Consider the following 12,671-nt stretch of genomic DNA (forward strand, 5'->3'; position numbering starts at 1 on the left):
TGTCTTATGCATGTCTTACTTGCATGTATGTCTTACTGCATTTCCCTGGGAAGCATTGTGTGATAGTGATTCTGAAGAACGTCCCATAAAAGGATTCTCTTACTTTTTATGAGGAAAAGGCACAAAATTGGCCTGCAGGCTTTGCTCCCTGCCCACCTAGCTATTGTGCATTCATCACTCTACCATTTTAAGTATTTCTCAAAAAAAAAGCAAAGGCTAAAAAGGCTCAAGCAGAGTTACCCCTCTTGCTTCTCCCTCAACAGCTCCAGTCACTCTCTGATTAAGAAAGGTAAATGACATCTGTGTTTGAGAGACTTAGTTAGCCGTGTTAGTCTGAAGCCAGGGGACAGTAGCACCTTAGAAATTAATTTGTTTAATATACTGCTTACCTAGGCTGTGCCTATGCCGTCTCCCAAATTCCCCCTCTTTTAACTCTGTTTCAGTTGCAAGAGACAGGAGAATCATGCACCCCGGTAGTGTTTTGTCATGGGTATGATGTTTTTAAAAAAAGAAAAATAGTGAAGAGGAAGACGGAAATTGAATTAAGCAAGCTCTTGTGGTTTGGGCATGAGACAGAGTCAGCAGATGGAGAATCTATTTGTGGTGTTCTTGTAAACTTCCTGCATACAACTGGCCAAAATCGTTACCATAACACTGCCCTGCACTATAAGGGAATTAATATTTGCTCACCTTCCAGGCCTGAGGAAGGCTTAATGCATTACAGGCAGCTGCCCTAAAAGCAGCAGAGTATTGTATTGTGACAGATGAAGCCGTTGATGCCTTTGGATTCCCAGCAATGTGTTTTTTTTTTTTTTCCACAGACTATCTGCCTGTTATAACCCCTTGGGGGGGCAGAGGCAAGCCTTTTCATTAGGTGGCTGTACAGCGTCTGGCACCGCCTGACCCTTGATCAGGCCCTGCAGCTATACAAGTTACAAGCAATAAGAGACTGCGTGCACTTAAAGGCGGCCACAGCCCTCCCAGGTCATTGCCTCCCCCTACCCCAGATGCATCAGACCTAGCTGGTTCCAAATGTCAGGTGCAGCAACCCAGCACTTGCCCCCATCACCAGGCATGGAGACGGGTGGGGAGGCAAGCAGTGCTGGTTGCAGGGTCAGTGCCTGTCTTTGATCAGGCCCCGCAGCCATTCCAGTTATAAACAATAAGAGACTGCATCCACTCTAGCTGTCACATACCTTCCTGCTCTCATCACCTCTGCCTACCCCAGCAGCATCAGGGCCAGATGGTTCTAAAGTCCAGCCCTAGTCTGGGGGGGGGGACAGTTGAGGGGGAGGGAGCTGTGCTAGGTACAGGCTTGGTGCCTGGCCCTGACCAGGCCTTGTAGTGCAGGTACTAGTTCACAAGAGCCTGCAGGTGCTTCAGAGCTGCCACCCCCACCCCCCAGTCCTAGCCATGGAGAGGGGAGGGGAGGCTGTGCTGGGTGCCTGATCCTGCAGCCATTCAGGGCTGGGGCATTTCAGGTGCAGGCGCCCCCCAGCCCTGCCCATGGGGATGGGTGAGGGGGTGGCAGCTGTGCGGGGCGCCTGATCCTGAAGCCGTTCAGGGCTGGGGCGTTTCAGGCGCCCTGCCATCCTCAGCCCTGGCCGCGGGGATGAGTGGAGGCTGTGCTGGGTGCAGGCTTCCTCTTGCACAAGTGCTCATTGAAGACACTCCCCAAAGCCCACTCATCAGTCTCCTCCCCGTCTTCCTTCTCCTCCTTCCCCTTCCCCTTCCCACTTGCAAACACAAGGCGTTTCTTTGTAGTCCCTTTGGGGGGGAGGGGGGGCCAATGAAAGAGAAGAGCCGGCGCTCCCCCTCCAGCCGCAAAGACCCGCAACTACCTGGCGCCTTGCTCTCCAGCACGGCCCCCCTCCCGAAAGGGGCTGGGATGATGCTGGGGCCGGCCTGACTGCGTCGGGGGAGGGGGCTGTACTGGAAGCGGGAGTGGAGGGGGGTGCTATTGATTGGGAGGGGGCTGGAGGGCAGCGCCTGGGAGCGAGGGGAGGAGACAGGCGCACACGCACACACACACACGCGCGCACGGGCACAAAGGGCCGTGCATGGCTGCGGCCGCCCACCGCAGCGAGGAGCGCGCTGCGGCTCCCCCCGGCCCGGCCCGGCCCGGCCCTGAGCGCGGGAGAGGGCGGCGCTGCTGCTCCGCTTGATGCTCCCCAGCCCCGCGCGTGTCCCTGGCGGCGGAGGGGGGCCGAGCCATGCCGGGGGCCGGCCGCGGCTGCCCGCCGGGATGGGGCGAGAGGCTGCCGCCCCTGCCAGCGTCTCCCCGCCGCGGGCCCCGGAGGCACAGGACCCGCCGCCGCCGCTGAGAGACAGCGGGCGATGGGTGAGTGAGGCACCGGCGCTGCCTCTCCTGCCCCGGCCTCCCCCTGCTGCCTGGCTGGGCTGGTGAAGGGCCTCCTCTGGGGGCAAAGGAGCTGGGAGAGGAAGCGGGTCCTGGGGGGTGTTTGTGGGGCAGGGGCGAGGCTAGGATGGGGCTCAGGATGGGCTTGGGCCCGGTCCCAGGGGGCCTGGGGGGTTTCCCGGTCCCCTCCACGCCCTCCTGCCCCTCTGCTGCTGTTTTCGCCTTTTCATCTTCCAGCTCACAGCCTGCGAGGCTTGGCTGGTGCTGTGTCTGTGCGTGTGTTTGTGCATGTGTGTGCGTGTGTTTGTGCATGTGTGTGTAGCCTCTCCCTGCCCCCCCCGACCCCCAATGGCTTTAGATGCTGCAGCTTCTGTGAACGCTGTAAGGGGAAAGGCTGGAGGGGATCACACCCGCCTGCCAATGGAGAGAGAGAGTGCGACCCACGTCCACAGAGATCCCTTGTGATTGTCTCTGCCACATCCTGACACAGAGGGAAGCTTCTCTAACTGAGGCCCTCAAGCCCAGCACAAGTTGGTTGTTGATGAGAGGAAAGAGGATCTCACACCCCTGCCCTTAGCCAGCTCTGTACACCCCCTGCCCCCACTCCACTCCCAGGCACACGGACACAGCAAGGGATGAGGGGGAAGCCTAGGGCTCCGGCACTGCAGCAAAGGCCCATCTGTTGCCCATGCTCCTTATGCCAGGAGGGCACTGATTGTGAGTGTGCGCCAAACCTGCAGCAGCCTATAAGGAGTAAAAGGGGGATGTGCGTGGGGAGGGGTGGGAGGCAATGTAAAAATAGATAATCAAATATTCTCCCCCCGCCCATCCCTGTGTCAGAGTGCTGTAATCCCCCATTGAGGGTTGCACACAAAGGACTATGGGCTCCCTGGCTCTCCCCACTTCTATAGGGTTGCTGGTAGAGCTCAGGGATTTGCTAGCTAAAAATATCTATATATTGGTTATAAAGCAGTGGAGGCTTGTGCAATTCTGCCATCGCGAGATCAGGCTCTGTACGAGCACAGCAAAGGTGATGGGGGGGAACAGCTTGTGCTGCGGCTGCAGACCTGTACAGACAGCTTGCGGAGCGGACGGAGGGAGGCAAAAAGAGGGAGAATCCAGGCAAGGAAAGGGGAAGCCAGGTGAGGCAGGGAGAGAGCGGATTGAGCTGTCACAGCCTGCGCTTCTCTCAAGGGGTTTCTGATGACAACTGCAGGGAAAACTTGGACCGCTGCAAAGCCCTTCTCCATCTCCTAGAGTAGACCTGGGATCTCTCTAAGTACAGAACTGGAATCATAAGGGAAACTGAACCCCTACCAGGACAAAGCCCTGAGAGCCCCCTTCAAAGAGAGGCCCTCCACTCAGCAGCAAATCCCACCCTGTGAGTGGGGAAATTCAAGTCACCAAGAGCAGCCATCATTACCCCAAGTGCAGCTTGAGTCATCAGGAAACCTGCAGCCCCCTGAGAACAGACATTTAAGTCGCCACCTACACCCCCACCCCAACAGCAGGGCCTGAATCACCAGGAACCCCCAATCCTTCAGAGTGGAGCTTTTGTTTTCTACATCCCTCCTTCCAAAGGGGCATTTGAGTCGGCACTAAACACCTTGAATGACAAGTCACTTGTCATTCCTTATGGATAGAGGTTGAGTCACCATCTGCTCCTGAGAGGAGAGCTCAGGTTGACTGGGGTCTGCCCAAATCAGAGCTCAAGGCAGCTAAGAACCTCCTGGAGAGGGGAGTGTGAGGTAATGGGAATCCTGTTCGAAAGTGCAGCTCCAGTCTCCAGAGCTCCCACTTCTGGAGCAGAAGATCCATCCTCAGAGTCTTTGCTGTTCTTTAGACTAAGTAGTAAGAGTGGGGAAGATGCCCTGTAAGCCAGGATTACGGAAGAGTATTCCTCTTGCTTCATTTCTGGGGATCTCCTGATTTCCTCCAGCTTCACATGCTTGCAGACATCCTCTAGGTTTGGAATTAAAGCCCCCAACCTCATGTACAGTAGAGTGGGGATGAAGCCTTGAGTCTCTCACCAAGTATCACAGAGCTCCCATTCCAGTGTGGGACCTCCCTCTCCACCCCAAGATGATTTTGCAGCAGTGATGGGAAATCTGCTGCAGGTGTGACGTGCCCTCCCTGCAAGGATGCTCTGTTGTACCTGCATAGCTCAGAGTGAATCATCTGGATATCCAGGAGGCTCTGATGGATACAGAATGCACATAATCAAGAGAGAGGTGAGAGATCTGCCCAGTTAATGGGGGGAGGCAGGTGAAGTATAATACCTCTCTCCTGATGTGGCGACCAAGCTACTGGCTGTAGCATGTCTGGATATGCGCACACACACGCATGCCTTTGATCCACAATGCTTACAATCCCACCCCAGGTGTGGGGTGCCTAGAGCATTTTGAGTAATTTTTTAGTGCAGTTTCAAAGCTGAGCCACAGCTTCTTCCTCACTGCAAATACCAGTAAGGTTAGAAAGAGAAAGAGTTTCCAGTGCTGCTCAGAGGATTTATCTAAATAATGCCGAGGGTTCATTTAAGTAAGAGATAAAGGAGAGTTGGTGTAAAGATAGTGAGGAGGGCAGGGTTTCGGGGCAGGCCCACAGTTGAACAGAACAGCCTAGAAAACTGAATTAAAGATCCTCCCTCCCTGCCCATTACTGTGGAGATACCTAATGGTCCCTGGGTGAGTCTTCCTTGTGATTGTAAAGCCTGTCAATACTTAACATTAGCCTGGTGTGCATGGATGAGTACAGATGTATTGGTCTGTGTATTTCTACATGGATGCTGTATGCATGAAGCATGTGTTCTTTGTATACATTGTATGAATTTGTGCTTGTCTGGTGCACGTATGTCTTATGTGCACATTTGTGTGGTTCAGCTGGGTACTGTGTATCAAGTGTGTCTTTGCAGAGACAGGAAGTGGATCACAAGTCATGCGTGCAGAGCAGTGTTTTTCATGTGCAGGTGCATTCATTTGTATGTGTTGCGTAAGTTTGAGTGTACTTGTGTATTTGGAACTGTGCAGCTAAATGTATTTGTATGTATGTATGTAGCATATGAATTGTGTACTGATATAGACAGCGCACATTTGTTTGCTCTCTCTCTTCTTTCTTTCTCCTGCCTGATTCATCAGCTAGGAGAGAAGCTGTTCATTGGGTCCGGGTTGCCAGCATACTCTGGATATCCCATCATGAGTTATTCTGGTACAAGCATCTTTCAGATGCACCTTCCTTCCCCCTCTCCTAAAATGACTGTCTTCTCCCACACAACAGGCTGTAAAGAGAGAGGGAGAGATATGGGCAGTATGGCGGTGGGCAGGGTGACTAAGCCAGTGCCAGCATTTGTAAAGACTGGCTAGTTTGAGGTGGGGTTTTTTGCTCTGAAATGAGCTCTTTGTACATTGTTGGAATCTGTGACCCAATCAGAATGGGATGTAACTGGAGGCGGAGGAGGTGGTGCTGATGAAGACTGGTACAGCTGACAGCAGCTCTAGTGGGGGGGGGAAAGCAGGAGGGTGCTGATTGGCATAGAAGTCTGTTTTTTTCCCCCCTCTGGATCAGTTTAGGTGCCTCAAATGGCAGGTCTACATTTCAAACCCACAGAGGAGATAGGAGAGGGTGACTGGCTGGCCCTGAGGCCCACTTTCTTCATCCGTGCTGCTTTTCATACTAGTGACCAGGGGGCATGTGTGGATGGTTTGGGCTCCACAGTGCAAGGTTTGCATCTAGTACCTGGAAGGTTAATTCAGATCTGCAGGGGAGGGGGGATTGGGCAATACAGCTAGCCATGCAGGTATGTGTTGTGCATGCCAAATATGTTCCATTGTGCATTCTCTTTGGAGGAGGTGATACGAAAGAATTGTATGAGGAGGGGTGCGGAAGGAGTTCTCCCTCTATGCTGAACCAGGTTAGGGCTGCAGCTCAGATCAGAGAACTACTTTCAGAACTGTGTGGAAGAGCTAGATGAGAATAGGAGCTCCAGGTTGTGGTCATGTTGATGGCTCTGTCTGAGAGCATATCTAGGGCTGTGGAGGTGTGCTTCAGGCCAGGACTGTAGCTTGCAGAGGCCAGGACTGGAATACACTGGTAGTTTTGCAGTACCCCAAGACAGTGGGTTGCTGCTGGCCAGGTCTGAAGTGGGTTGGCAGGGTGGACTTAGGTCGGGGATGAGATGCAGCAGGTCCGAATCCTCGTGTAAGGACATGGTCTGTGAACAGGGAGAACTGGATTTCTGTCTCCCTTTGAAATGAGCTCTGAATTCAGCTCTTGGGAAAGCGGGAACCTGATATTTTTGACTTTATCTCTCACCCTGGTTCCATTTTGCAGTGCTAACCCCCTTTTCTCCTTCAAGCCTTCCTTTAGCCTGACAAGTGCTTGCTTGGTTGCAAAGCCCTGGAAGCCTGAAGCAAAGCAAAAGTAGTTTTGCACAGGCATTTGCTCAGTTGTGTAGAGGGATGCCTGGTTGTGGCTCTCCCTCTGACCTCTCCCCACTGAGAAGCATAACTTGGGGCAGGCTAAGGAAACGATTGTGAACAGAACTGGGCTCTTGTGGTGGGAGAGTCACTCCTACCCTGGATGGCAGCAGCTGCGGGAGGGGTTGTGGGGGGGGCTTAGACTCTGTCTGTGAGGGCCCACCCCTGAGTGCTCAGTTAGCAAGAGCTAAGGAGATCCCATCCCCATTTATCTAGGCTCTTTTATAGCTTCCATCGCTATGTGTGGTATACCAGCAGCATGCTTCTTTCCCCCCCCCCGCCCCCAGCCTAGCAGACCTGGGGCTTATATTGCAGGAATCAGGATTTGGGTGGAGATGGGGTGGGTGGGGATTTGTACAAAAAAGAAATAGCTTACTCCTTTTCTTTTTACAGTGAGAGGGAAACTGAGGCACAGATATATGGCTGGAGATGCGTGGGGCAGGAACAGAGTGAGGAGAAATTCAGGAGCTTCCTTTTCACTGGCGGGAGTAGGAAGACAGAGTGGGTGTTGCTGTATCAAATTTGAGCTGTTTGCCAGTAACTTCTTCCTTATTGCCAAACTGATGGCTCTTTTTCCCACCTTGCCTCAGGTCTGTTCTGTCATCTTTACTTCCCCAGCTATGTTCTTTTTGTCAGACTTCTGATGGGCTCAGCTACAGCTTGTGGGGGTAGACTCAGAACCCTTAATGTATTTCAGGCTGTGGTATCATCTTGGGGGTTTTTCTTATTTTCCTGGTAGTAATTTTGTAAGCTGCAGCAAGAGAGTTGGAGATGGGCTGAGAGAATAATGCAAATTAGGTACAGTGCATAAAACCTCTTGCTACTGTGAAACTTATGAGCTAAACACAGATATTTGCTATACTGACTTGAGGAGTCTTTTCTTCGCAGAGCAGGGGAGCTGGACCCGATGATCTCAAAAGGTCCCTTCCAGCCCTAAACTTCTGGGAATCTGAGGATGCCTTGGTTTGGCTTTAAAGATGCTGAAGCCGAACTGAAAGCAAGAAAAATGAGCGAGGCTTTAAGAGAGAAAACTGAAAGGGGGACCATCTTGTCTATGGGTCTCTAAGACTGGAGCAGAAGGTAGGCTGCAACCTCAGGGGTTCCTCTTAGTTCTGCAGATGCCACAGGGGGAGTGATGGCAGTGCCTGCTCATTCTACCCTGTACAATGAGGCTCACAGCTGGGCAGCAGGTGAGGAGGAGGCTTGCTGAGGTGGAGTATGTTGGGGGTGGAGGAATCTTGGAGATCTTGCAGCTCCAGCTCTGGAAAGAGTGGGACTCCTGGAGGAGGCAGAACATAAACGTTACTTGTAGAGCTGTGTTAGTTGTAAGTTATGCAGAAGGCAGGGGAGGGTGGCACCTTAAAAACTCCCTCGTTCAGAGTTAAGCTGTAACTGAACAAGTGAGTCTTTAAGGGGCCACCTAGCCCTGCCTCCTATGAGCAGTGATTGAATGTGTTTGGTGCTGCATAGAAGAAACAACCTAGGACCTGATGGACTGGTGTACAGAGCAGGATTTAATATAGGTAAAATGCTTGTTGTGGTCCATAGTCCATTAATTATGACTCTAGTGCTTGAGGAACCATATCCTCCCTTCCCTTCTCTCCCTTAGACCAGTATCACCCCTGGATAGCTGCCTGTCCATAAGGTGGGAGGTTGGTGCAGAGGAAGAAGACAGGCATTGTGTCTTTAGTGCACGTCCTCTCTGCATGCCATTCTATCTCCATGGCTCAACCTCCCCACCTCTCCCCTGACTTCTTACCCCATAATCTGTCCCCCACCCCCTGATATTTCAATTGCTTGCCTCTTTTTTTCATCCTCTTGTGCTGATGCTGACCCATAGGGGGACCTCCTGATAGCTCTCCAGCTGCTTCAGGGCAGGAATGACAGGTGGAGAAAAGAGGCTCCCAGCTCTGAAGGGATGATGCTGTATCTCCCTCCTCCCACCCCCTGGTGTATGTGTCTTATACAGGGGTGGGACAAAATCTTGGTGCAACCCCCCACCAGATATGGGGTATGTTATCATGGAAAACAGGCACTCCCCTATCCTGGGGGTCATTCACTGTTTATGGAGGGGTGCCTTACTGTAAGGAGACATGCCTTGGGTATAGTGTCCATTGAACAAATGGCAGCTTGGGTCAGTTGACCTTCGCTACCCCTGTATCTACACCCCAGCCCACACAACCAAGCTGTTTATGCCTGTGGTGCTGGAAAACAGCGTGATGATAAAAGGCTTGTCACTTCTGCATTAGTAGTGTACATGCAGGTTTGTGTGTGCACACTGAGATAACCTACTGGCATTGCACATCTTTGGTGGCCCTGAATCCTTATCTAGAGGCAGCTTGGAGTGACCCCAACTGTATGCAGCCTGGCCTGAGGAATGCTGGGATTGCTTTTCCATAATTTAGCAGCCTCCTGAATAATTTAGAGTGCAGTTGTGCTGGGGAATAGAGTTTTCTGGCTTCCTGTAAAAAGCTGCTTCTGATGCTATCTGGCTGAGGGAATTATCGCTCAGTGGTGAGGAAGTAGTACAGCTTCGCTCTTGGTCTGTGTTTATATTGCCACCTGGCAGCTGAGGCACAGAGAGACTTCTCTAGCAGAGCATATCTAGGAGTGGTATCATCACTGTTTACACCCGCTGGGTAGAATGAATCCTGGGGGCTAGAGAAGGACTAAAAAGACCAACTTCTGGAGCTCTGTTTATGGTCTAAAGCTTGGGATAGGCTGAACATGAGTCTGAACTCCTACCTTACCTGTAGTGGAGAGAGGTTGCCTTGCGAAGATGTAGGATCTAATGAGGGGAATCTGGAGTTACCATCTTGTTTCTAGTTCAAGCCCACTTTTGAAAGTCTGTCCTAGCTTGGTAAAGTGCTTCTGCCCTTGGTAGTTCATGATGAAACAGACTGTGTAACTGCGTTCTTCTCCGGTAATGGCTGAAAGTCCTCATAGTTGATCGATGACTTGTGTGAACTGAGTTGAGGAGGTTTTCATCACGTTGCCAGTCAACAGATGTCCCCATCAAAATATCAACTAATTGGGGGGGAGGAGGGGCTGTCACAAACCCTTTCAACAGACAGGCAAAGAATGAGCCGTGCAAGCTGAGCAGTCTTTCCCCAGAAGCGCCCCTGTCCCAACACATGACTGAGACACATGGGCAGCCTGCACCATTCCTTCCTGCCCTGCCTGCCCTGGAGAGAGAGAGAGGCCCTTTGTTTCAATGTTTTCTTCATTCCCCAGGGATGTCCTTGATTATCATCATGTTGTCATCGTCTTCCTCCACTTCCTTTCCAGCAGCACTTTGGCAGCCAATGCCTTGCAAACAGCCAGAGTTTAAGATTAATGTGCTTATACTGTTTGGAAACTGAAGGGGGTGGGGAGGAGGAGGAGGGGGAACCTGGCACGTCATTGGAAGGCTATGATAGTAAAGGTCCAACAGCTCCCAGTCCATCAGGACCCTAGCTACCAAGGTCTGGTTGTGGGGAGAGCTGAGCCTCTCCACTTCAGAGCTCTGTCTTGTTTGTTTGTGGCAGTGGTGGGTCCACGAAATGTGCTGGTGCCTTGGTTTAACCATGCCTTTTATTTCACGCCCACTCCCCCGGCACTGGACCAGAACTTGTTGTAAAAAAATCCTGAATCTTGGACTTCAGCTTACGTAGGAACAGCCCATGATTGACTCACCATGGAGATTCTCTTAGTTGGAGGGGAAAGGGGCTGTCCAGAACTGGGCTCAGGGAGCAGCAAGCAGAAGAGGCCCAACAGGAGTGTAGTGAAGACTTAGCTGGCTTGTGGTGCTGGATGGGCAGAAGTGCAGATCTCTTCTGCTCTGGCTTCGCCTGCAGCTGGGCCACTGGATGGGGACAAAATGCAATTTTCCAGTGCTTAGTCTTGAAGCCTTAAGCTCGTTCCTCGCTCTCCAGTGATGGGGTGGTCTGGGGGCTCAGCTGGAGGCCTTATCTCCTTTCCAAGAGCACCAGGGCTAGTTATTCCTTGGCCTTGCTTATAGGGAAAGGGAGCTGGGGAGCTGTAACTTCAGAGTCATCAATTCCACTCTCCTCATTTTAATCTAGAGATGGGGCTGGCGCAGCTTGGCAGAAGGTTGTGCAGGACCCAGGCCTGCCAGTCTTTCAATAAAATGGATTTTGTTGGTCTGGAGGAGGCAATCGTCAAAATACACCTTGTGGTTTAGTGCATTAAGAGGTTAAACTATCCCTTTTTAAGGTACCATCTGCCTGTAATCTGCATGGACCAAGCACCAAACATCTGATTACCATGGACTTATAGCTAGTGGTTATGGGACTGCAGTCTGAAACCTGGGTGAGCAGAGGCTGTGGCCATCAGAGGTGGCCCAAAGCAAGCCTGGGTCTGTGGAGCCTTGATCCCAGAATGCATCTCCAGCACCCATGCCAGCCTGTGCCTTGAGGCAGGAGCAAGTGAAATATCAACACCAGACAAGGAGAAGCTCTGCCGATTCTGCACCTCTTTTTTCCAAAAATAATAAATAAGTGAGATTGACGCCTAGTGGGGCCCAGGTGACATTACTGCAATCTTGCTTTAAGTCCTGTAAGAGGAAATGGAAAACAAAGGAAGAACAGAAAAATAAATAAGTTCTGTTTTTGTTCCAAGAAAAATCCCACCCCACAAGTTCAAGTAACACTTTCTGGAGGCAGCTTTCCCAGTGCTGGAGTTTGTGTCTGAAAAAGAAAAGGAAAGAGAAATGGAGGGGTGGAGAGAGGGAGAGAGAGACACCCCTAGCAGAAACCTCTCCATGTGGAGTCAGGTTTCTCTCTTTCAGTCTGGTGAATAGGGGTTAATGCTTTTTGTAGTGGATTGGCTGAGCACCAACCCTTCACAGAGGAGAAGAGGGGGATCTGCAGGCTGCCAAGCAGGACCCCTGTGGGCTGAAAGTAGGAATGGGGGGGGGGTTGGAGGGGGGAAGGGAAGGAAAAGGCTGGGAATGTTATTCCAGGCAGTAATAGATTGGCTACTGTGGGAAAGTGAGCACTGTGCCAAACCTCAAGTGGTGTGGTGATGGACAGGGGGTGGGGCTGGAGGTACAGCGCTTCCTCCCCTTGGCTGCTGAAATCCCACCATTATCGCCTTTTATTTCATGGCCTGTCTTTATAGTCTTTTTCATTTTTTTTTTATTGTCTCTTGAATTTAATTGCCTCCCCCCACCATCCCTCCTTGCCAGTCTTTTATCCCAGGGATGAAAAAGCAACTAATGTCCTTCCAAAAAGACATAGCTGGAGACAATCCTCCTTCTGTCTGTCTATGTAGGTTTCCACAGTGAGCCCATCACCATGGCATCTGAGCTTTCCTCTCCTCTTTCCTTCTTAATTATTTCTCTGGCCTCCCTGACCCCCACATCAGCCCCCTCAGGCCGTTTAAATTGCCGCTTCTAACATTTTCTTCTTTGCCCGTTGTTCACACTGTGTTATTCAATCTGTCTGAATCGTTCTGCTGCCTTTGCCTTCGTTAACTGCTGCATAAAGCTTAAGCTTCTTGTCCTCATCTTCAAGGCCCCTGACATACGGGCCCTGAAATACCTTATTCATTCTTGCCTCTTACTGAGTCACCCAGCAACCTCTCCATTGTGCTGACAGGACCTCCCTTGGACACCATGCGTATCAGCTGCTCCCCGAATCATTGTCTTGGTGTGTTCTATGCACAAGGTACTGCAGAAAACATCTTCCTTGAACTGATCTGTAAAGCCACTACCTTTTTGTCTTCCAAAACCATCCTTGAGACTCATTGCTTTTATGATAAATGAACTGACCATCTAATGTTAGCTGAGCTGAAGGCCCAGCTAAGAATAGGTTATATGTGTGTAGGCATTTCAATAG

General features: G+C 51.4%; 1 protein-coding gene across 2 annotated transcripts in view; it reads left to right on the plus strand.

Moving 5' to 3' along the window:
- Nucleotides 1-1,994: 1,994 nt before the first annotated feature.
- The window catches only part of MGAT3 (mannosyl (beta-1,4-)-glycoprotein beta-1,4-N-acetylglucosaminyltransferase), a 28,339-nt gene continuing 17,662 nt past the window's right edge, over nt 1,995-12,671 (plus strand). Inside the window, exon 1 of one of the 2 annotated variants that reach the window (XM_019544955.1) lies at nt 1,995-2,341. The gene's annotated coding sequence lies outside the window, so the exon portion shown is untranslated. Of the gene's footprint in view, nt 2,342-3,315; nt 4,591-12,671 lie in introns of those variants that run through there. The other variant, XM_019544956.1, reaches the window with a different exon arrangement.

This window comes from Crocodylus porosus, unplaced genomic scaffold (genome assembly GCF_001723895.1).
Source record: "Crocodylus porosus isolate Cpor-Errol unplaced genomic scaffold, CroPor_comp1, whole genome shotgun sequence".
NCBI classification, from domain to species: Eukaryota; Metazoa; Chordata; order Crocodylia; family Crocodylidae; genus Crocodylus; species Crocodylus porosus.